Here is a 25,163-nt window from a genome sequence, read left to right as displayed (position 1 = left end):
TGAACCGAATTGTTATAGGCCACTTCAGCATGTGGTAACAAGTCAACCCAATCGTCCTGTTGATAATTGATGAAACAACGTAAATATTGTTCAAGGACGGAATTAGTACGTTCACAGCCGCCATTAGTCTGAGGATGGTAGGCGGAGCTAAGGCCTTGGGCGGAACCAATGCGTGTGAGGGACTCCTTCCAAAATTTAGATGTGAATTGGACTCCACGATCGGAGATAATACGGTCGGGAACCCCATGTAACCGGTAGATGTGGGAAAGGAATAGTTTAGCCAACGCCTTGGCGGAAGGAATTTTGTGGCAAGGCACGAAATGAACTTGCTTGGAAAACAAATCAGTGACCACCCAGATGACGGTGTGCCCCTGGCTTTCGGGAAGCTCAACAATAAAGTCCATAGAAATCTCCTTCCAAGGGGCAACCGGGCGGGCGACGGACTGTAGAAGTCCCTGCGGTTTCCCCGGCGGCTTTTTGGCGGTAGCGCAAACCGGGCAACTGGCCACATAAAGTTCAATGTCCTTTTTTAAAGAGGGCCACCAGAATTGTCTCTTTACGAGGTGCAAAGTTTTTACGAACCCAAAATGACCCGCCATCCTGGAGTCATGAGCGCGACGAAGGACGACAAGTCGTAGGGAAGCGGGGATGTATAATTTAGCACCAATCCACGGTAGATCGTCCCTCATGGTGCACTCGTCCCGATGGTTCAGGAACCAATCGTCTTGAGGAAGAGCCGCTTTGAGGTCAGAAAGTAGATCGTGAGGCACTTCCTTTTGAGCTTTGGTCTGTTGACGTGTGAGTACCGGAGCTGCCAAGAGCGGTTGGACGATACTCAGTTTGGAACAATTATACTGAGGTAACCGGGACAAAGCATCGGCCATGAAGTTCTTTCCGCCCGGGATATACTTTAGAGTGAAATTGAAACGGTTAAAATATTGGGCCCAACGCATCTGTTTGGGGGAGAGACGACGAGGTGTGCGCAACGCTTCCAAGTTCTTGTGGTCAGTCCACACCTCAAATGGGTGTTTAGAGCCTTCAAGGAAATGGCGCCAAGTAGCGAGGGCCCAACGGACTGCAAAAGCCTCTTTCTCCCAAACCGCCCAGCGCCGCTCCGTGTCAGTGAGTTTACGTGAGGTGTACGCGCAAGGCTGTAAGTTACCTTGGTCATTGGCTTGTAGCAGAACGGCCCCAACGGCGACATCACTGGCATCAGCCTGGACGACGAACGGCTGGTTGAGATCAGGATGTTTAAGAACTGGTTCAGCGGCAAAAAGGCGTTTAAGCTTTTCGAATGCCGCCTGGCATTCCATGGTCCAGTCCAAAGGCTTATTGGGTTTAGGCTTCGGGTCGCCTTTAGTCTTGAGCAAATTAGTAATAGGGAGAGCAATGTTGGCAAAAGAGGGAATAAATTGACGGTAGAAATTAGCGAAACCCAAAAATTTTTGCAATTGTTTACGAGTTTTGGGTGCGTCCCATTCAATGACCACCTTCACTTTTTCAGGGTCCATTTCAACGCCATCAGGGGAGATACGGTAGCCCAGATAGTCAATAGTCGTTTGGTGAAACTCGCACTTAGACAATTTGGCATACAGGTTGGCAGCACGGAGTTTTTTCAAAACAGTGCGCACCAGATTGACGTGGTGGTCGTAAGAGCGGGTATAAATGAGGATATCGTCCAGATATACGATAACGCCCTTATAGAGATGATCGTGCAGGATCTCATTAATAAATTGCATGAACACAGCAGGAGCCCCCTGTAGGCCAAAAGGCATAACTCGGAACTGGAAACAACCAAGAGGGCAGTTGAATGCGGTCTTCCATTCGTCCCCTTCCTTAATGCGTACTCTATAGTAAGCTTCTCGCAGGTCCAATTTTGTGAAGATGCGGCCCTTCCCCAGTTGCGCCAACAAGTCCTTCATCAATGGGAGTGGGTAGAGGTTTTGAGTACAGATCGCGTTAAGGTTGCGAAAGTCACAGCATAAACGAAGAGACCCATCTTTCTTTTCACGAAACAGTACAGGGGCAGCCACTTTGGGTCGGGCCGGTTCAATGAAACCACGTTTCAAATTTTTGTCAATGAAAGAACGCATCTCCTCCATTTCCCTGGGTGACATGGAGTAAATGCGGGGTTTTGGGAGTTTGACCCCGGGCAAAATGTCAATGGAGCAATCAGTAGGCCTGTGGGGGGGTAGAATGTCCGAAGATTGCTCGCTGAAGACTTCCTTAAGATCCAAATATTCTTTCGGGATTTTCTCCTCTCCTGCAATCCTCTCCTGCCCTCTAGCGGCTACTTCAGGAACGTTAGTGACGTCAGGTTGGTCCGGAGAGCCCTCCCCCACTGGAGGCACCTTCGAGCGAACACGCAAGCGGCCTGTCCACCAATTTATGTGAGGGTTCCACTTCCGGAGCCATGGGATGCCCAAAATGAGTGGCCTGTCCATGCCAGGCGCGACCACAAAAGAGATTAATTCAGTATGGGTACCCATTCTCATTTCCAAAGGCTCAGTAAAAAAATGGGCGCCCCCCCCCGCAATCGATCCATCTATTTGGCAAAACACAATCGGGGTTTTCAAAGTGCGCAATTTGATGCCCAATTTTTCTACCATGGCTGGATTGATCATGGATCGGGAACAGCCGGAATCAAGTAAAGCTAGGAGGGTGGCAGGTGTCCCCTCAGGAGGAACTTTTAATTCAATAGGGATTAGAAGGGGCCCCTTGTTTGAACTCACCCAGTGAGGCGATGTGTCGTCATCAGAGTCTTCAGAAGAAGAGGAGTTAGCATCTGCGTCATCCTTTAATGGCTGGGCAAAAGGAGGGGGGTTGGTTTCCCCAGCGAAAGCCGTTTCCTTCTTCTTCTTTTCAGAGCCTCTGGCAGGCTTTTCTTCACGTCTGGGAGGGGGTTGGGCAGAGAGGGGCAATTTAGCCCGACATTCGGGGGCGGTGTGCCCAAGCTTGCCACAGCGAAAGCATGTTAAAGGTCTGGAGGAGCCAGAAGGGGGCCCTCTTGCGTCGCCTCGTCGTTTGGAAAACGATTGAGTAGTAGGAGGGGGGAGGGACTTGGCAGCCCTCTCTTTCCGCTTCCTTCTTTCTTCTGTGGCATAACGCAGACGGATTAAGTCAAGCTCGGCGTCTGCAGCATGCTCAAACCAAGTGATTAAACGTCTCGGCAGGTTACGATTGACACATTGTTGATAAATGTCTGCGTTCAACCCTTCAGCAAATCTGTCCAGAAGCGCATCCTCCCCCCAGCCTCTCATGTATTGGGAAAGACACTGAAATTCCTGGATGTATTGGGCGACAGGTCTATCGTCTTGGTCGAAGGTTAAAAACTTCAATTTGTTCCGCTTCTCAGTTAACGGGTCATCAAAACGTTGGCGGAAAGCCTCCATAAAACGGTTGAAATTCCCCAAGAGGAGAGAGCCAGACATGTGCAAAGCAGTCGACCATGTAGCCGCCTCACCATCCAAAGATAAAAGAACCATTCTGACCCTTAAAGTGTCAGATTCAAAGTCCCGGCCATAAATCTCCATGTAGTTAAACACTTGCATAAGAAAGGAGGGAAGGCTAGCAGAACCCCCATTAAAACGCACAGGCAAGGGAGGGATTTTAGCCATTCGATGTCTTCGGGGGGGAGGCTGGGGGGGAGGTCCTCTTTGATCAGCAAAACCTCTAGCCGCAGGGGGTGACACGGGCCGAGGGGGGTCGGGGGAGAATCCTGGCGTGGGTAACGTTGCCAATTTCTCCAGTCTCTTTCCTCCTCCCCCCTTCTCTCCTCCAAAAATGTTTGACCCCAATAATCAGGTAATTCACTCCGCTGGGGTTTTCTCATGGGCCCCTGGTGCTGATAGCTTCTCCATTCTCCTTCATCGCCCCCTCTTCTTTCCCCACAGTACCTTTGGCTCCAATAGTCAGGGAACTCACTCGCCTGAGGTTTTCTCACGGCACCTGGCTCCAGCGAAGTTTGTTGAGGTGGTCTTTGGGTGAGCCCAGCATTCCAGCTTGTCTCTATCTCTCTTTGCCCCACTGAAGTTGACCAACGGGGTGGGGGGGAAGGTTCAGGCTGACTGGAAATTTGCAGTTGAAATAAATCTTCGTGCAAAGGTCGGTCAGACGGGCTGGGCTGGTGTAAAGAAAGGTCGGGAGGTCCTAGTTCACTGGAATCCGCCCCTCCAACGGCGCCCTCCTCCTCTCTGGTCGGAGAAGACATTATTTCCCTTCTCGGTAGACGTAAATCTCCTGGAAAGGGATATTTTCAGATTTTGCTTCTTGTCACGCCCCACTCCACTCCATAATTAGGAAAGAAGACTAAGAGACTCCATGGGTTGGAAATCCAAAGTACTTTTACTAATTATAAATGGTAAGCGAGCAGTAGTGAAGCAAAATCTGAATAATATGGCGCGAAAGCAATTGATATATAGGAAAGCCCGTTCCCCCCCCTTAGGATCAAAGCTCCAGTCCAATCATAAGTCCTTCAAATGTCAGGTGTGAGATAACTTCAAAAAGACAGGCCAAAGATGGAATGTGAAGGCCGTTGATGCAGGCGGGAAACACATACGCATGCGTAATCCCAACGACTGGTACATCCTAGAACATTCCTCCAGCACCTCCATTAACCCCTCCCAAATCCACGCCCCCCCCCTCCCGTTTCATGGCAGCTGAAGCAACAGCAAAGCAGAAGCTGACAGTTTCTTTATTAAAGGCTAGAAAAGTGCCCCATTCAGGCATCCTGTCAGAAATGTCCATAACTAGAATCCATTTCCCTCCTGGAAGGCAGTTTCAAGAGTACAGAGTTGCTCTCACTTTCTTCTCCTAGGCTTCTCTTCTTTCTCCATCCGTTTTATTTTACATGTGATTTTATTAAATATTCATAGTTACTACATGGACAGAAAAGTACAAAGTTTCCATTTCGAGTCTTCATCAGAGCTATTTTTTTCCCCTTTTGCCTGGGAGCAAGGTCTTCTTATCCAGAAACAGAGCTAGGATATTTGTCGCTATCCGGATGTTTTAGACTACAATTCCCAGAATCCCTTATTCGAACAAACTATCTTGGGATTCTGGAAAATGGAAATCAAGAATCTTTGGAGAACACCAAGTGAGCCAAGATTACGTTCACCTTATCGGCACCTTACATTTTCCAGGACGGCCTCGTGGGCCAGATCCCACCACATTGCGGGCCGGATGTGGTCCACAGGCCTTGTGTTTGACACCCCTGCTCCACAGGAAGCAGGTTATCCAAAACAGAGCTGCTGGATGGCTATCAGTGGATGCAATAAGGATGGAGAGCTATTGACATTTTGCAACCCTTGTTGCCACAAGCTAATCCCTAATATGGGCTTTTACCAATGGTGGGATTCAAATAATTTAACAACTGGTTCTTTGCCCTAATGACCAGCTAGGTAGGCGTGGCTCGGTGGTCATGTGACTGTGTGGACGTGGCCAACTCAACATCACTCAAGTCGATGGGCACTTTCCCTGAGCTGTTACAAAGTAATAAGGGTTAACCGGAGAGGCAGTTTTTGTAAGCAGAGCAATACAGATTAGACAAGAAACAACACCAGAATGTTTTCTTCCTGCCTTCCTTACAGGATTAGCCCTGGAAAGTGGGAAAAAACAAAAGGAGATTTCTTCCAACAACCGGTTCTCTAAACTGCTTAGAAAGTTAACAACCGGTTCTCCCGAATAGGTGCGGGCTGGCTGAATCCCACCACTGGCTTTTACCCTTGTCCAGTTGGAGTTACTCCAACTGCAAAACATCTGCCTAATATGCAAGAGGCCCAGGTTTGAATCCCAGAAGGGTATGGCTAGCTGATGAGAGCTAAACAGCTTGAAATAGCTATACTAAGTCTCCCTTTATTTATTTGTCGGTAAATTTAAATTTAACACAAAAATAGTTTGTCACGTAAGCAACTGCTTGCGAAGGCTCCTGGATTGGGGCTGAAAGGGGAAAGCGGAAGCAGAATGCTCCGTCCCATATTTGGGTAGACCAGGTTGCCCTGCAATGGTGGGAATTCAATTTTTTTGCTACCGGTTCTGTGGGCGTGGCTTAGTGGGCATGGCAGGGGAAGGTTACTGCAAAATACCCATTTCCTCCTGATCAGCTGGGATTCGGGAGGCAGAGAATAGATGGGGGTCGAGCCAGTCAGAGGTGGCATTTACGGGTTCTCCGAACTACTCCAAATTTCTGCTACCGGTTCTCCAGAACCTGTCAGAATCTGCTGAATACCACCTCTGTTACCCTGATAGTCTGGTCTCACCGAAAAACACTTCTTCATCCAATAGTAGCCCAGGTGTTTCTTCTGGCACTTCATCTCCCAGAGCCCCTCAGTAAATCAAGGTGCACCCTGGGATCAATGCACAGGAAGAGGTTGCACACAAGCCTCTTTGCTACACATGAATATTCCACCTGTATTCAAGGCCATATGGTAATAACAAGCTCTTTGAATTCCCATTACTAAAGTAGTGTAGAATGCTCCTATTAGTTTCTTCAAGCACCCACGCAGTGCACTTGGGAATGTCTCTGTGTAAACAATCTCCTTCCTTAAACAGGAGCTCCAGCCATTCATCCAGCAAGTGATGTCTTCAGTTCCTCTAAAGAGCTTTAGCTGAGGTAAGCAGGGAGAAACCATCCCTTTGCATCTCATGGATTCCCTAGGTGTTTGAAGTAAGGCTTTGTCAAAGCAGGAAAAAGAAAAACAAATTTACAGGAACAGATAGACCCGAATCAAAGTAAATGCTTTGGGAGATAGTTCCCTCCTGGGCAGCTGTATACCACAAAATTCACAGATCTTTGTTCCAGGTCTTTATTGTTGGCTTAGTAAGTAATGTTATACATTTAGGCAAGAACAGCCAAATTCACAGGTATAGAATAGGTGGTACCTCGATAGCAGTAATGGTGAGCGGGATCTTGGAGTCCTAGTGGACAATCAAATATAAGTCAACAGTGAGCTGCCAAAAAAAGCCAACACAGTCCTAGGCTGCATTAACAGAGGGATAAAATCAAGATGATGTGAGGTCTTAATACCACTCTATAATGCCTTGATAAGAACCATACTTGGAATATTGCATCCAGTTTTGGTCGTCAAGAGTACAGAGAAGAGCAACGAAGATGTTTAGGGGACTGAAGGCTAAAACATTTAGCCTCCAGTTTCTGGAATTGGGTATGTCTAGTTTAATGAAAACAAGGACTAGGGATAACACGATAGCACGATTCCAATATCTCAGGGGCTGACATAAAAAAGAGGGAGTCAAGCTATTCTCCAAAGCACCTGAAGGCAGGACAAGAAACAATGGATGGAAACTAATCAAGGAGAGAAGCAACCTAGAACTAATGAGACATTTTCTGACAGATAGAACAATTAATCAGTGGAACGACCTGCCTCCAGAAGTTGTGAATGCTCCAACACTGGAAGTTTTAAAGAAGTGACTGGAGAACCATTTGTCTGACATGGTACAGGGTTTCCTGCCTGAGCAGGGAGTTGGACTGGAAGACCTCTAAGGTCCCTTCTAACTCATTTATTAACAGAATAACAAAATAACAAAGTGCAATGTGCAAAGCCAGCTTACATAGTTTCATGAGCACTTTAGTCATGGGGAAATTACATTCAAAGGGTTTACTCATATTTAATCTTTTTAGGGCAAACTTGTAAGCAAGGAACTTAATCAGTTATTGTTTTTGTTTATTAAACAGATGTATATAACTGCCAATTCACATGTAGGTGACACCAGGCAGTCTACAAAATTTAAAAATCCACCACATAATAAAACCCATTTCCCACCCTTTGAACCTCCCCATGGCAGCAACAATACAATCAAATCAGCCACTTGGTCTGTCTCCATTCGTGGTCCCCAGGACTGCTGACAAAACCATGTTTCAGAAAAGCAACAGGGTGAAAACAACCATACTTCAGGAGCAATGATGTTCTATGAAAAAGGAGCCACCACCAAGGAGGCCCCTTTTTGTGGTCCCACTAGATGACCATCCTTAATCAACAGAATCCAAAGCATGCCCTGCCTTCCTGATGAGCTGGATGGATGTAACAGGGGAGATGTGGTCCTTCAAGTAACCTGATCCCAAACTATGTAAGGCTTGGTGTTTGACATAGCATAGAAGTTACCTGATAGAAGGAAGGGACCGATTCAGGCTTCATCAGATTTTGTTCTCTTTTCTGACAATAAAAGTTATCCTTGCTTTATATAAAGATTTACATCCTGCTCTCGTAATGTACATCCATTACTCAGATTTCTGATAAACTATTCCAACAGTACTTCTGTGGGGTTTCTTTTAGAGTTTATAAAGACAAAGAGCTCTGTGTCAGGGTTCCAAATAGCATCCAAAAATAAATTAGAGTCCAAGGCAAAGTATTGCTCAAAGTTCCAATTTATTATGAGAGCCATGTTGGCATATCTGGGAAAACCCGAATCTGAAAGCTTCCCGGTTTTCCCCACCAAGTTGAAAGTTCAAGATCTTGTCCCACACCTACAAGCCCATCACATGGTCCAATCTCCCACTGCCATGCTGGCAGTTCCACCCATCCAGTTCCAGTCAGGTGCAGAGGTGCAGAGACAAAGGATGACCTTGGATTTCTAGAAGAAATTTTGTTTTGGCTACATAGTACCTAACTCCGTACAATCCCATTTTCCCACAATAGAAAAGGCATAGTAGAATAATAGAAAGTGTGGCAGGCTTGACCCGCTGTATGTTACACCAGAAATCAGGGACTTTAGAACCCAACAGAGCAGATATGGGCAATACTCCCCCAAAAGAGATTTTCTTTTTTTAGTAAATAAAGTTGAGAGCAATAATCATCTTATGCAAGGCCACCTGAGATCATTGAAGAACAGCCATTTACATCCAATAAATAAGCAGCAAGGAAGGGAAAGCATTTTAAAGGGAACTAAGGGCACTTCAGAATGACTGAGGCAAGATCAAACTCCCAGATTAAGAAAGCAGTCTGAATTCTGATAGTTGGAAAGCCGGCCTCAAGTTTTCAGTGTACACCGAACAACAGCATAAAGCCATGCGAGTGTCCTGGTGACATGCAAAGATTGGTCTGTCTCCTAGCAACGGCTTATTCTTCCTTGGGGAGGTTGTCCAGGGAATTGCCAATTTATTCAGTGTTCTAGTTGCAGATCATAGCACAACTCCCTCCCACACACAACAAAAACCAGGCATTCATTTTTTGATAGTAACACACCTGCACTTCCCATATGAAACTTAACTTTTAGCAAAGAGATCCACAGCTTATATGAAGCAGACTCTCATTTCTATATTATGTTCCAAGTTATTTATGCCTACAGCCATACCATGCCAGAGACAAAAATTTGAACACAATCTCTATTCTTACTCTTTATCCCACTCTTTTAGCCCTGTAAGCCAGAAATCTACAGCAAACTGCACATCTTTTTTGACACTGGCATGTTCCTAATCTCACACAACATTTTGAAGGTATAGGTGTTTTTTTACATAAAAGCAATAAAATGGGAAGCTGGTATAGTGTGATACAAAGTGCCATCTTCCTCTCTCATCTTATCTCTAAGAAACTTCTTGGGCCCTACAAGAAACTCAAAGATATTCCAAGGGGGGCGGGGGGCAAACTGGTTACAACTTGCTTGGAATTGTGCCCATCAGAGGTGGGTTCCTACGAGTTCGGCCCGGTATGGCCAAAGCAGTAGTGGTATGGCGGCCTGGGTTGCTGGAACCGGCAGCGACCCAGGCCTGCCACGCCCCCGAACTGGTTCCCCGGTCGCTGCTGCCATCTTGTTTTGGAGTTCTGTGCATGCGCAGAACAATTTTAATTGAACTGCACATGCACGCACAAGCGAACCGGCAGTAAAGCAGGCCAGAACCCATCCCTGGTGCCCAAGAAAAAAAAAAGGAAACTTGTACGTAGAGATATGTAGATGGATACAACATCACCAATGTTTCTTATAATGGATGTTGGTTTGTGACCAGTCATGGCCCATATGAAGAGACTCACAAGGGGCACTCAGAATTCATAATACTTTATTATAAGTCCAGAAAGTTTAAAAATCTATTTGGAAAACAATGCTCCTAAAAATAAGAAAAACAGTTCAGATTATAAATCACTATTTTTCAAACTTCGCAATTTTAAGATATAGGGATTTCAACTCCCAGAATTCCCCAGCCAGCCATACATCTTAAAAGTGGCCAGGTTTGAGAAGCACTGTTGTAGATATTGCTCCCTCCTCTCTATCGTTCAGGATGTTCATTATGCACCGCTATGGTTCAGGATGTTCATTAGTCATTTGCAACTCAACATTAACAACCCAAGTTTGGGGATGGGGGAGGTTATGCAAAGAGGGTACATGCAAGAGTTAGTGGTGAAGGTGTTGGCCTAGAAACCAGGAGATTGTGAGTTCTAGTTCTGCCTTAGGCACGAAAGCCAACTGGGTGACTTCGGAATACTCTTTTTCAGCCCAATCTACATTAGAGGGGGGGGGGGAAATTAGCATTATGTATGTTTCAGTGGTGGGTTCCTCTCCCCATCGCTACTGGTATGCTGAGCACGCATGTGCACTCCACCACCCCTGTGACACCCAGCTGCTCGTTGGAGGCCACGCAGGCACCACACGCTGTGCACGTGTGCATAATTGACCGGTTGCTCTGGACTACTAGCGGTACAGCCATACCAGGCCGTATCGGCCAGAACCCACCACTGGTATGTTTGCCTTCTTGAGTTACTTTTAAAGAAATAAAAGCAGGATAAAAATTTTAAAAATATGTAGGACCCCCAAACATTAGGGAGGTTACTGAAATAATCTCCCAAGTGTAAGTGTAAGCTGCAGACCTTACAAAATTAATTCTATTATATGAGGAAATAACCAAAGGGAAGGTTAGCAATAGCAATAGCAATAGCAGTTAGACTTATATACCGCTTCATAGGACTTTCAGCCCTCTCTAAGCGGTTTATAGATTTTTAGCAAATTGAGTCAGCAAATTGCCCCCACAGTCTGGGTCCTCATTTCACCCACCTCGGAAGGATGGAAGGCTGAGTCAACCTTGAGCCGGTGAGATTTGAACCACTGAACTGCAGATAGCAGTCAGCTGAAATGGCCTGGAGTACTGCCCCCAAACCACTGCGCCACCTTCCACCTCCCAGGAGCCTTTGTCAGTATTTATAGGCAGACTTGTATCTTTCTTCCAGTTGGCCCAGTGGCTGAGAACATGGCTGGAGTGTTTGGACAGGGTCAACCTTCCAGAAATGTACAAATAGATATAGTGTGATCAGGTGCCAGGCAAAGCTGGTCCAGAGGACAACTGCAGGGACAGAGCAATGGCAAACTCCTTTGCCCAAGTTTTCTCCTGGGCACAAAATTTGCTCAAGAGACATTCCCAATAGTTTATGATCAGGGGGACTCAGACTTGTGGACTTCAACTCCCAGAATTCCTCAGCCAGCATGGTTGGCTGAGGAATTCTGGGAGTTGAAGTTCACAAGTCTTAAAGTTCCGAGTTTGGAGATGCCTGATTTACATCAACAGATTCCCCTTTCCCATCCTTGCCACCAAATTAAGCCTCGCAGACTCCATTCAGTCCTCCATTCTTGCATAACTTGGGATGACCAAGCTCAAAATCCAAATAAAGTGAAACAAAAGCTCACCAATGTTCCCTCTAATTTTTTTCCAGGGTGAGCGGAAAAGTATAGTGTTTGAGCGGCACAGTTTCATGCCTGAGCACCTAAGAGAGCAACAGTTTGAACTTCTGTCTCGTCTGCTGGACATTTGCGCAACATTCCAAGCGCCAAGCACCAATTGTGAGCGAGGTTTCAGCCTGATGAATGCCAGGCATGAAAATGTGCTACTCAAACACTATACTTTTCCGCTCACCCTGGAAAAAAAAAGACTTCTGCTCAGCTTTTAGATCATTAGACTGGCTAGAGAGAGACATGGCACCAACAGGTCCTGGGTCCTGGCATTTTGCAGGCAACCTGTCCTCTCACATTCCTTTGGAATGCAACCCATCACATTTGAATTAGATTTTGCCAATTATCCTATTAAAAGATAATCCTATTATTCTAAAATATGACTAACTCGATATTAAAAATGTAAATATTTAATGCTGATAAATAATAGCAGTAATTGTTATTTAGTATGATTAAAATCAGTATTGATATATCAATATATCTATCAAAATTGACAATAAACACTAAAATAACAATACAAATATATAATGTGGAATATAAATGTAATAAATATAATATATAAATACAACATAAATGTAATAAAATAATTTATCATGAAACTCTCCCCCTTTAAAGTAATAAGATCAATTAAATAGTCTAGCAAGTTTGGACAATATGCTATATGTTATGTTACTTAAGAATATATATGCCTCAGAATCAGATACAACATCCACATCATTTCCAACTGAGTCAATAAAATGATATGCCATGCCAAAACTATTTTAAATAAAGATATGAAATTAATCAAGTATTGCATTTATTTTTCAAAATGAATGTAGAATTTTTTTTATTATTTAAGTTTTGTACCCTATCTTTTCTAACTAACGTTAACTTTAAAAACATGTTACATCAGACTACAATACAAGTAATTAAATGAAGACTAAAATAAGTGTTTTGGCATATTGAGCTTTTTATATTTCTTTCTAATATTGCTTCCTTAGTTGAGAACTTCCTCCTCAGCTTACTTACGCATTAACTGTTTGTTGCTTTTATGGCTTATTCATTCACTGCTCCATCTTCAGTTTTTTTCACAGGGGGCAGGGCTTCCTTCCTTCCTTCCACTCCTTTGGCCACCAATTTTGATCCAATTCTCTCTCTCTCTCTCTCTCTCTCTCTCTCACACACACACACACACACACACACACACACGTGTTCTTTGGGGGGGGTTGAATTACTCCGCCTCACTGCGCAAAGTCGGCTCAGCATGTGTTCGGCCCCTGCTTACGCCGAATCAAATCTGCAGCCGGCGGGACCATTTCAAAGCCGCCAGTCCTCTTGCTCCTTCTCCTTCACCGGCAAAGCAGCGGCGGTGGTGCCTCCCCCTCCGCTCGGAGCACCTCAGCTGGGCTCTGGGTTATCCCTGCCATCGCCTCCACCTCCACCGCTTTCCTACTAGCTCCCGGGCCTCAAAAGCACGGCAGAGGAGGAAGGGGGAGGGATAACGCGGGGGCCAGCTCAGGTGCTCCACGTGGAGAGAGAGGCACCACTGCCACGGCTCATCAAAACAAGTCTGGGGAGGTCCTTTGCAGGCGGCCAGTTCTAGCCGCCTGCAAAGGACTTCCCCACGTTTGGTTTGGTAGAAAGCTCTGCGCGGCAGTTAGAAATCTCTGCGCGGGGGTTTCTAGCCACGTGCGCGGCCGCGCAGGCGCGCACCTTAGAGGGAACAGTGAAGCTCACAAGCACCTCAGGACATAGGAGAACTTGGAACAAAGTGCTCAGCTAGATAAGCTTGCCAAACAAGTTCCTTGTATCAGCTGTCCTGAAAATGCCTCTTACCCTTAAATCAGACATTGGCATGGGTCTTTGGAAGACTTAGGTGTTGCTTTCAAAGCCCTTGGGAACTATAATGAAACTATAATCTTTCTAATAGAACAGAAGGTGAAAAGAAGTAAAGACATGGCATTCAATTATGTATTGGTATATATTTACACACATACACACACATGCACATACAAGCACGTATGTATTTTGCCTTGACTTTGAATATCTGCCTGAGGTGCAGCCTCCTGGCACCTTGGCCTAGAGAAATCATGTGCTCCTTGACTTGGGTTCCACGTAGATTTTAGTAAAAGACATCAGGTTTCCCGAAGAGAGAATAAGAAGTGATACACTTTTTTTTTTTTTACAAAGGTATAAAGTACTCCCAATTCTAAAAGATCATTCTACAAAATATAGCAATAGGAATGGCATTGGCTAACCAGTCTCAAATCATTCAAAGTAGCACACAGTTGGGACTTGCAATGTTTGCAAACTGAGCAAATCTCTTGATCTGTTTCTCTCCCTGGGAAATCTTGCAGAGATTTTCCAGGAAAATATAGAAACAGCATGCAGTACATCAAACTTAGATACAGTGAAACAATTTCTGGCATTTGCAAAGTTCTAACTTTCAAATGATTCCAGATGGCAGAGAAATAGGATGGGGAGGGGTGGAATTCACTGCCACAGCTACTGGAGGTTGCTGCTAGTCCCAGTGCAAAGCACTGGACTCAGATACTGTAAAGAACCTAGGTGAAAATACTTTGTATACACTAGTTTATTGTGAGTATACACACATTTGGGCCTTGAAGAGTATTCGGCGACTTCAGCTGGTCCAGAATGCAGCCGCGCGAGCGATCGTGGGTGCACCTCGTTTCACCCACGTAACACCTATCCTCCGCGAGCTGCACTGGCTGCCTGTTGATCTCCGGGTGCGCTTCAAGGTGCTAGTTGTCACCTACAAAGCCCTTCATGGTATTGGATCTGGGTACTTGAGAGACCGCCTACTGCCAATTACCTCCACTAGGCCGATAAGATCCCATAGATTAGGCCTCCTCCGAATTCCATCAGTCGGTCAATGTCGACTGGCAACTACCCGGAGGAGAGCCTTCTCGGTGGCTGCTCCGACCCTCTGGAACGAACTCCCCGTGGAGATTCGTACCCTCACCACCCTCCAGACCTTCCGCGTAGCCCTTAAAACCTGGCTGTCCCGACAGGCCTGGGGCTAAAGACTTCAACCCCACCCGAATAGTATGACTGTTGCATTTTTTAATGATGTATTGTCTTCATGTATGTAACTTGTTTTGTCCTTCCCTCCCCCTGAATTGTGAGCCGCCCTGAGTCCCCTCAGGGAAAAGGGCGGCATACAAATAAAGTAAATCTAAAAAAAAAAAAAAAAAAATCTAAATCATTCATTCATTAGCCAAGCTCACCCATTCAGCCAAACACACATAAAACTGGAGTCATGTTTAGCCATCAAATCATTCCTCTATTTTAAAATACCTTTTCTTTTCTCCTTCTCATTCCTGAGTTTAGAGTGAAGCTAAAAATTATACACTCAGAATAGTCTTCCCTAACTCACTGTCCTTCAGATGGTTTGTCTACATTTCCATCAATAGAGGCTGGGTAATGATGGAAATAGTCACCAACTCATTTGAAGGATTAGGAAAGGCAGTTCTAAGTGTGGAAGATTTTTTTCCAGTCTTAATTAAGCAAGGAAAGAGAAGACAAAAGAAATTATCAACTGTCAGGGCTGTGAGAAACGCTTATTAAAGATCAAATCCACTGCAAACTTAAAGGTTCCAAGGAAAGCTCACAAACAGGTAAGTGATTGAGTTGAAAAGTTCCAGAAACTACTAACAATAATAGAATTGGCTTATTTTAAATCAACATTTACTTATAAGTCTGCAAAAGGGAGGAAGAGATGCAGAGAATTCTGCTTCCATTCAAAGGAACAGAGGAACCTTGGCTACTGGTTCTCAAATGTGAGCGCATGGGTGCCACCTCCATGCACATGCAAGACCTTCCGCACATGCGCAGAGCGTCAAAAACGGGACATAATGAAGTCTGGGCGGAGCCTCCCCCCGCCACCGCTACAGATAGAAACAGATAGAACCGGCTGAATAGCATCACTGCATAAAAGCCTTCTAAATATTTGGAACACCTCAGGGACAGACAGCTAGACCAGCAACAGAACTGAGCAGAAGTGATGAAGAACTACACACACACACACACACACACACACACACACACACACCAAAATATCCCCAAACTACTTAAATAGGATAAAGAAAATACATCCTCACCCAATCTGGGGATGATTATTTGAAAACAAATCAAACACTAAACAGTCTCCCAGTACCTAAGTAAGTAAGCAACCCGAGACCCTTTTTCTATATCTTCCTGTATTTATGATTAGTGACAATCGACAGCAGATTCCTGCCATTTTGAGGTAGGAAACAACAGTGTAAATGCTAATTAAGCCTATTTTAGGATTACAACTAAGAATCTTAAGGCTTCTCTTAAAATCCCACCCTACAAGGCGAAGCCCCATCCGTCATCCCAGCACTTTGCAATATTATTCCAGCCCTAAAATCTTCACCTTCCCAGAAAGCTCCCCGCATCCAAGGCTGCATATGCTCCCAGCAGATGTGGAACGACATATACATTCTCCCAACTGATTTTGCACCAGCTTCTGGTACGTTGCCAAGTTCTGTTGCTACTTTTATCCTTCAAAATATTTTTTCCCCTATTTGGAGACTTTCCAGATGTGTGAAAGATTAGTTCTGTTTACAAAATATGCTCAATTCCCCACCTCAATTATTCTGGGCATTTAAATTTATTGTAGCTACCCAACTTAATTAGCCAGCAAACACCCTGTTTCCCTGAAAATAAGACCTCCTTGGATAATGTCCAGTCGGGCTTTTCAGCACATGCGCTAAAATAAGTCATTTTCCAAAAATAAGCCGTCTCCCTGAAAATATTGCCACACAGCAGCAGCCATCACTGCCTCCTGCACCTCAAAAATAATAAGACCTCCCCAAAAATAAGGCCAAGTGCTTATTTTGGTAGTCAAAAGAAAATAAGACCCTGTCTTATTTCCGGGAAGACATGGTATATGGATCTATTTTTATATAGATGAACCCATTCCATAAAACTAGAATTTTCAATAAGCTAGACTTTTTATGACATTTGAAGTCAAAATTGCCTCCTGGATCATTCTATTTATTAAATTTATATGTCCCAATGTCACTATCCAAAGGAACTTAATTGGTTGCTAGATCTGAGGATTCTTTGATAAACAATCCAACAGGGCAGCCATTTCGGGTTGCCACTGCATTGTAAGCCTGTAGCTTCAATTAAAAAAACCACCTATTTGGGGGAACAGTAAACTGGAACTTTGTACATACTCACTCAATCAGGAGTGTGCATGTGCAAACACAATCATGTCTTGGAAATACTTCTCTCTCAAAGACATCAAAATCTTGTCTGCGAAAAGCTAGCAAATTGACGGGAAGGGCACTAAGCTGATTTCCCCAGGCTTAACCCTTCACTTCAGATTTGGATAAAGCAAGGGACAATATCTTGCATGAAATCCACCAAGCAGCACCCTTGCGGGGGGGGGGGGCTCCAGAACCCCTGAATTGAAATTCAGTGTTACAATAAAGACATTTCAGCATGACTTTTCATATTCCCTTTTAACACCCCATCTCCCATGCTAAGGAGAATTAATTTTTTCCCCATTTTAGCTGCTTTGTCATCTTGGGGAGATGGTCAGACCCAGAAGTTGTTGGAAGTCAGTTCCTCCCATTTTAGTCCTTGAGGCACTTCCCAAAGTATCAGCAAAGATTAAGTCCTGGCTCTTTAAAGCTGGGAAGGTTTGGCCTCCTACTCCCAGTTCCCCCATTAAAAAAAGTTACCCCAGATATCTCACCCACAGAATCACTTTGGTGCTGCTGAACTAGCTCTCCTGCGACTCTCCATCCATGAAACTGGGCTTGCTTTGCCAAGATTCGACTGTTTTTAAATGAACCAATTTCTATAGAGTTCCGATGATAATGCTGCTCTCCAAAACAAACCTAGTTACGGTAGCTCTTCCAAGACAGGAAAATCATTCTGTGGTGTTTCCCACTGCTCTCAGTTATTATGTTGCTGGCTGCAGGTGGGATTAATTGTCAGGAAGTCAGGCAATTCCCAGCCATCAGGTATTCGATTTTCACCTGCAGAACTTTGTAAGAGTTGTTTCCAGCAGTTCAGACACTGGTTTGTGAAAGTGGGCAGAGCCACAAGGCTCTTTCTGGTACAGGCAGCCTGTTGGTTCCTCTACCCCAGGAGTTCCTCTCCAAACTCATTGTGAAATTCAAATGTTTTTACTACCGGTTCAGTGGGCATAGCTTGGTGGGCAAGGTAGGGGAAGGATACTGCAAAATCCCCATTCCCACCCCACTCTGGGGCCAGCCAGAGGTGGTATTTGCCGGTTCTCCAAATGACTCAAACTTTCTGCTACCAGTTCTCCACAACTGGTCAGAACCTGCTGAATTTCATCCCTATCCAAATTCCATAAGTTATAAAGTTGCCAAGTTGCTACATGCTGACTGAGGAATTCTGGGAGTTGAAGTCCATAAGTCATAAAGTTGCCAAGTTTGGAGGCCCCTGCTCTACCCCTATAACTTAGATTTGAAGTTCCATCACCTCCTGCTGCTCCTGCCATACATGTGGAAGGCACTGAGTAAGCAACAGATGGTCTATGGGCAGTCACCCGTGTTTCTATCAACCTTTCTAGTCATATGTTTGCATATTAGTAATTTGTAGCAGGCAGGTACAGTAGCACTTCAAATTCAAAAGCAAAATGATATTTCAGGATACCAGGCTGTACTATCGCTGTTACCTATCCTCAACTCCTTAAAGCAAACATGTCCCCTTAATCTCACAAAAAGAAGCACTTAGCTTAACCAATGGCAGATGGATTTACATTAGCATCCTTTACCTTTCAAAGCATTTTTGGGTCTTTGAATCTGAAGTGTTGCACAATCCTAATGGGCTGGATTAAAGAGAGAACAAAGACCACATCAGGGGGGTTACCAGGAAGACACCATATATTCACCATAGGAAACTAGGCTTTTATCTTCTTGATTAGAAAGTCAGATTCTAACTGGGTTCATACATTAAAGTGAGCCAACATATGGCTGGTTTGCTTTAGCATGTTGCATAAGACTTGGCATTTGCATTTGAAACTATGGCCTATTGTATTATGTGAACCCAGCTGTAGGATGAGTTCATGCAGTATACTACATTTAGGTTATTTAACTGGATAAAATATAAAATGCTAAGCACAAGAGAACATATTTTGGTGACCAAGAACCATCTTTGAGGATTTATGGACCATAGAAGGTATAGATATAATTATGCATGTAGCAGAAATTGGGTAAGGGGTTCCCCTTTTGGGGGAATATAACTGTTTTAATTGTTTTATGCCTATTTCAGGGTGTTCCTGAAAATGATGGAAAACTGTTAATTTTCAGCTGTAGTCTTTGTGTATGATAATTTATAAATGGTGTATGCCATGGGCTTTGGCTTTACTTGTTTGGATTATCCAGCCACCAGTTTCTTCAATAAACTATGGCTAAGGAATCTGGCTTATGAATGAACCATTCCATACCTTTTAATACAGTACCCAAAGTAAGATGATCTGTAGTAAACCAGAAAAATACAACTAACTCTTCTCTCATTTCCTTACCAACATAGCGATTTTCTCCCTGTTTTATCACTTCAGATTCCTCTGTTTCTAAATGCAGCTTGAGCCTATTAATTTCTACCTGTTTTAGAAATCTACAATTGCTGCAATCCAAGCTTCTTTGACTCAGTTCTATATTATTCTGTGGTTTGGTCATCTGGAAACCTTCTATTTCAGTGGAAGTGACGAGTAATTGTGGTAGGTTTGCAACTTCTCAGATACAAGGAGGTGACCCATTCATAGGAGAAAAGTCAGGCAGAAGGGAAATGGAATGATTTTGCAATATCTAGGGGGGAAAAGGAATGGTAGAACTTGTTCTGCTTTGAACTAAGTAGTTTCTCACCCTGTACTGATCTGGCCGCACACCAGCGGTGAAATGTTAGCGGTTCTGACCAGTTCACTTGAACCGGTAGCAAAAAATGCTAAGGTTCGCCCAAATCGGTAGTAAAAAAAAGCTTTAAAAAGTGGGGGGGGGATTGGTTCTGACAATCGTGCGGAACAGCTGGGAGCCCTGCAATCATCGGAACCATTTTTTTCACTTTTTAAACCATTTTCTTCCTGCCAGTTGGGGCGAATAGGTAGGAAAAAAATGCTTTAAAAAATGAAACAAAGAGGGTCCGATGATCGCCCGGCTCACAGCTGATCCATGCGATTGTTGGAACATTTTCCCCCACACTCTTTATAAAGCATTTTTTTCCTACCTATTCGTTTGAACTGGCAGGGAAAAAATGGTTAAAAAGTGAAGAAAGTTGGCCACGCCCACCCGGTCACATGACCATGCCCACCAAGCCACACCCGCAGAACCGGTGGCAAAAATTTTTAGATTTCAGTACTGCTGCACACAATATGTGCACCCAAGACTAACTCTACTAATCCTGACCTAAAATATGGTTGACTAGCTTTAAATCTTATTACCAACATTTCAATCCTGAACTAATGGTGTACAAGAGTCTTTTAGGCCACAAATTACAGTCTCTTACAGAAGCAATGACTGGGGTCTATGTATCTCACTAAGGACACACTGTTATTTATTCGGTAAATCATGATGATACCAACCATACATCAGTGTGATGCATGAAACAATTCAATATGTGTCATAAAGAAAAGTTGCTTCTAAATGTCCAAGTAGATCAGTGGTGGGTTCCGGATCCCGTCCCAACCGGTATGGTTGGAATGGGCCCGGCATTGCCCATATGGATGTGTGCAGTGCGCGCATGTGTTGTAGCTGCAAACAACGCTTCCGCAAGCCTCCGTGAGGCTCTAGCTGCTCAGCAGAGCATCGCACAGGTGATGTATGTACCATGCACATAAGCACCAAAAGCTTTAAAACACGGTAAGGAGCTCAGGCGGGCGGGTGGGCCCTCCGGAGCACCATACCGGAACAGTATCCTGTGCTCCGGGCAGGCTCCGGTAAGCCCGTACCGGGGCGTACCGCCTGCAACCCACCTCTGAAGTAGATAATTTTAAAAAATGAGCAGAGGAGAATAATTCAGGCAAAATGCAATTTTGTTTCCTAGCCATTTTCAACTTATCAGCTATTTTACAATGTCTCTGGTCTCATAAATGGAACACAAATTGCCTGGAGAAGCTTCAGCAGAGCAACACAGGAAGAAAATCTCTAAGGGGAAGCTCAGAACACAAAGGAGCATGCAGCACCCACGGTGGCAGTCAATCATGTCACAAGCCACTTCAAGGGTCACCAGGAAAGTCAGTTTTACAGCTGATAACTGTCCTCATTTGCTGAGCAGAGCTATCATTTGCACCACCCAGTGCCAGCCAGTCGAACATTTATCACTGCCATCCCCACGTTCCCCCTCCCACTAATTCAGGCCAGGCAATACTTCCAATAATTTGAAAACCCTCCTTTGCATTTGCAAAGAAAGAGGGTTGATTAACCAGGCTGTGTTCCAGGAAATCTCAGCCAAAGATAAAGTTGCTTGGAAAGCCCTAGAAAATTTATGATAATAGCTCTGAAGCAGACTTGTGAAACACTGTGCATATGTAAATGTTTTTTTATTTGTAATGGGGTTTTTCCATAATAAACCTTTCCATTAATAAGGGGAAGGGGGAACCTACAGACCCACCAGTTTTCATTCTGTGAAATGTGAATGGAAATTAGAGAAGGGTAAAGTAAAGGTTCCCCTCGTACATCTGTGCTAGTTGTTCCTGACTCTAGGGGGCAGTGCTCATCTCCATTTCAAGGCCGAAGAGCCAGCACTGTCCAAAGACGTCTCCGTTGTCATGTGACCGGCATGATTAAATTATGAAGGTGCACGGAATGCTGTTATCTTCCCAACAAAGGTGTTCAATTCAATTCAATTCCCTATTTTTCTACTTGCATTTTTACATGCTTTCGAACTGCTAGGTTGTCAGAAGCTGGGACAAGTAACGGGAGCTCACTCTGTTACGTGGTGCTAGGGATTCAAACTGCCAACCTTTCTGATCGACAAGCTCAGCGTCTTAGCCACCACGTCCCTATAGAGAAGGGTACTATGGAGCAATTAACTCAATCAACCCTTATGAGAAAAACCTCAAAATCAACACACACACACACACACACCTCCTCTATTTTCAAAAGGTGATCTGGAGAGGGGGAGAGAAAGGTGCAATGGGGAACCCTCCTTGTCCCACAAGCTCTCATTTGTGTCCAGGAATAACAATTAAGTGATTATCAGAGTTTCCATATTGTAATTCTGAATAATCTTTTGTTCTTCAGCCTATCTGAGAGTTTGCTTCAAACACTGAGATTCTGAGAACTTGGAAACATTAGAGTTGCAATATTTTCCTTAGCAGGATTTGGCAAAACTGACATAAATGTTTAAAGCTGCAAGGAACAAGCTCATGTAATCAATAAAGCACATTCACACAAACAAAGGATGCACTCAGGTCATGCATACATCATATTAAAAGTGAATGAATTATTTGTTCCTTGCTATGCTCCCACAAACCTTAGCTTAATCTGAGGGCTTCATTTACACAAAATACTAAAACAATAACCCAAATGATCCATTTTCATTTTTATCCAATCTATGGTATTCTATTAGAAGAACTCAATCACTGAAACACAAACTAGCCAGGCATATTTTAGCCCAATATATTGTGTGAACTCAGCCCTTAGCTTCTTAACGTATGACAACCGCCCCCCCCATTACATTAGCTGAGTAACCCATGAATAGTTCACTAGTAAATGACTTGTAGGAATATATTACCTTATAAAACTTTTTTCTCCTCTTTAGCTGTTTTGAAAAAGACGCTGCTCATGCATTTTCTTTACTCCAAATGTGAAAAAAATCGAAAGAAATCCGAGTATTGGGGATAAAGGGGGTAAGCGATACTACTAAGCCACGAGAGTAGCAATTCTATTCTTTCATAGTTGATTTGATCCTCCTCTTTTTTTTCTTGAAGATAGAAACTTTGCTACCTTCTAAAGCTCGGAAGATCTACCTTTCTCCATCTGCCCAATTACAAATCCTTCCTCTGAAGTTACTTAAAGAGCAAACTGATCAGTTGGCAGTTCTAAAGCCCTCTTAGTTAGGCACCCGGCATTTTAAGTTGCCTGACTTTCTCACAGAGGCACAAACACAAAGAGGCATTCAACTTTTTCTAAGGAAGAGCAAATTTGAAGAATCTCACCCCCCCCCCAAATCTTTTGCTAAAGCTAAACAATCCCCTTCCTACTGTCTCCCCTCCCAACAACGTTACTTCTTTATAGCTACCAGAGATTACAGCTGCGCGCAGTTGACAAACAATGAAACTGACTAGTTCTCCCCCCTCCCCTTTCTCCATTGTCCAAGTCAAAACGAAAACGGTGGGGGGAGAGCGTTCACCTTCGTTTTTTTTTTTCTTCAGGAGACAGGTGGGTTTACGAGAGGAAGCGAGGCTGAGCGCTGGAGGAAGAAAGACGAAGCACCTTAAAAGTGGGAAGAGGGCCAGGGAGCCCCAGAAAGCCTCCGGAGACGGCGTTAGGAAGACCGGGCTTCCTTTCCAGCGGGAGTTTTATTCTAAGTGCCGTGAGAACGAGGCGCCGGGTCCTCCCAAGCTGCGTTCCGGACACCTCTCTTTTCCCTGCCCCGACCCCGAAATCTCACCTGCCTCAGGAACTACGCGTCACCCTTCCCGCTTCTGCTGCTGTCGCCGCTGCTTTCAGCAATCCCGCCAGGGCCCCACAGACGAGGCTTTTGTTGTAGTCCTCCGTCTCGGGGCTGGGGTCTTGAGCGGAGTGTTGGGGGGGGAGGAAAGAGGACTGGAACGATATTAGCATCTCTAAGGGGCGGCCCCAGAGGGGGGCAGAGGTGAGCCGCCTCCGATTTTCCTCTCCTCCGTCTGGATTCCCTCCCTCGGGTAGTCAGCTCCCCCCTCTACCCTCTCCCCCCATCCACACGTGAACGCCGCCTTCACATCCACCTGACAAATCCGCGCCGGGCGCACAGTGGTTCCTTCGTTCCAGTCCCACCGGCCACCCCTCCGTTAGCCGGGAGAAGCTTCTTCCCCGCACCGCGCACCTCAAATCTCTCTCTCTCTCTCCCTCCCAGCCGCTTTGGCTGCTCCAGAGAACGGCCCACTTTCTCAGCCTGCGTCACCCCCGCAAAGTGAGTCGTCTACTACTAGACAGTTTGCTCGGCTCTCTCACCTCCCGTTATTGCTCCCGTTATTGCTCCCGTTATTGCAGTTACTCTCCCTGGCGCGGTCGCTTCCCTCCAGTTTTGGTTAATTGCTCGCCTTTGGAAACGCACCCCACTTTCCTCCAACCCTTCGCCCAACCCTTCGCCCAACTAGTTGACGTTTTCCTACCAGCTACTCGCGGGATACATTTGACTATTTATGACTCTAACTTTGTTGCTTGTATCCTTACGATTTATATTGATATTCATTGTTTCCTGATTGCTTATTTGTACCCTAGGACTATCATTAAGTGCTGTACCTTATGATTCTTCATGAATGTATCTTGTCTTTTTATGTACATTGAGAGCATATGCACCAAAGACGAATTCCTTGTGTGTCCAATCACACTTGGCCAATAAAGAATTCTATTCTACTACACCCACCCATCTTCCCCAGCCAGCACGCCACAGTGCTGGAAAAGGCTGATGGCTATAGTGCCCCTTCTCCTTGGGGATTGCATTTCCCTGGCGTCCTTCCTTCCCCCTTCCCGCAGCCACTTTGCATTCACACCATCTCGTCCCCCCTCGCCGATCCCCACAGCAAAGGGCGGTTTCTCTGCCTTCACACGACTCACATACCCGGAGTCTGCGGAGCGGGGCACGGGCTGTTACCCACTTTCCACCCAGATCTCTCCTCTCGCCTTCTTCCCTCGGGGCTCCCTCTTCGCTTTTTCCCTCCCACAGTACCCCCGAGTCCCCTCTAGGGGTCGCTTTGCACCTCGCCCTCGGCTAACGTTTCCCAGCTACCAGGGCGGCGAGAGGCAACCGCGCGCAATTACGCGAAACGGAGCCGGCCTTACCAGCCTCAGGGCTCCGCGCTCCATCCGGCAGTCAAGGTGGCATCGCGTGCCCGTGCGCTGCCTCCTGGAGCTCCCCAGTGCACGGGGGGCTCTCCGGACGATCGAGACGGAAGTGGGCGACGGGGAAGGGAGAAAGCAGAAGCAGGCCGAGAACGGAATGAGGGGAGGGCGGGCTTGCGCACTGGGAACGCCCGGGAGGAGGAGAGCCGGGGCCGGAGACCTCCCTTCGCAGGCGCAGCTTCGCGCGAGCAAGCAAGAGGAGGAATTGGGGCACGGGGGGGGGGGATGCCCCGATCACTCGGCAGTCAATGCTTCGTCCAGCTCCTGTTCTCCCGCCTTTCCCATTCCATAGAGTCACTAAACGGAAGCTTGTCAGTCGGAGGACAAATTTCAGTTTGTTTTTTTAAAAAGAACAAGTGCAGGCAGTCCTCGACTTACAACAATTCGTTTAGGTACCGTTCAAAGTTATAACAGCACTGAAAAAAAAGCAATTTGGGACCGTTTTTCACA

At 45.3% G+C, this 25,163-nt stretch overlaps 1 protein-coding gene across 8 annotated transcripts in view; it reads right to left on the bottom strand.

The window, feature by feature from the left end:
- Positions 1-24,812, bottom strand: part of NIN (ninein) — a 144,092-nt gene extending 119,280 nt beyond the window's left edge. For 3 of the 8 annotated variants that reach the window (XM_087728669.1, XM_014063748.2, XM_087728703.1), the window contains exon 1: positions 23,281-23,619. The gene's annotated coding sequence lies outside the window, so the exon portion shown is untranslated. Of the gene's footprint in view, positions 1-22,401; positions 22,821-23,280; positions 23,622-24,432; positions 24,519-24,653 lie in introns of those variants that run through there. The other 5 variants (XM_087728676.1, XM_087728685.1, XM_087728710.1 and 2 more) reach the window with 5 other exon arrangements.
- Positions 24,813-25,163: the final 351 nt, after the last annotated feature.

Source organism: Thamnophis sirtalis, unplaced genomic scaffold (assembly GCF_051295495.1).
Source record: "Thamnophis sirtalis isolate CommonGarterSnake01/CBP01778 unplaced genomic scaffold, rThaSir2_p1.2 scaffold_1, whole genome shotgun sequence".
Lineage (NCBI taxonomy): Eukaryota > Metazoa > Chordata > Lepidosauria > Squamata > Natricidae > Thamnophis > Thamnophis sirtalis.
This window is presented reverse-complemented; position numbering and strand designations above follow the sequence as displayed.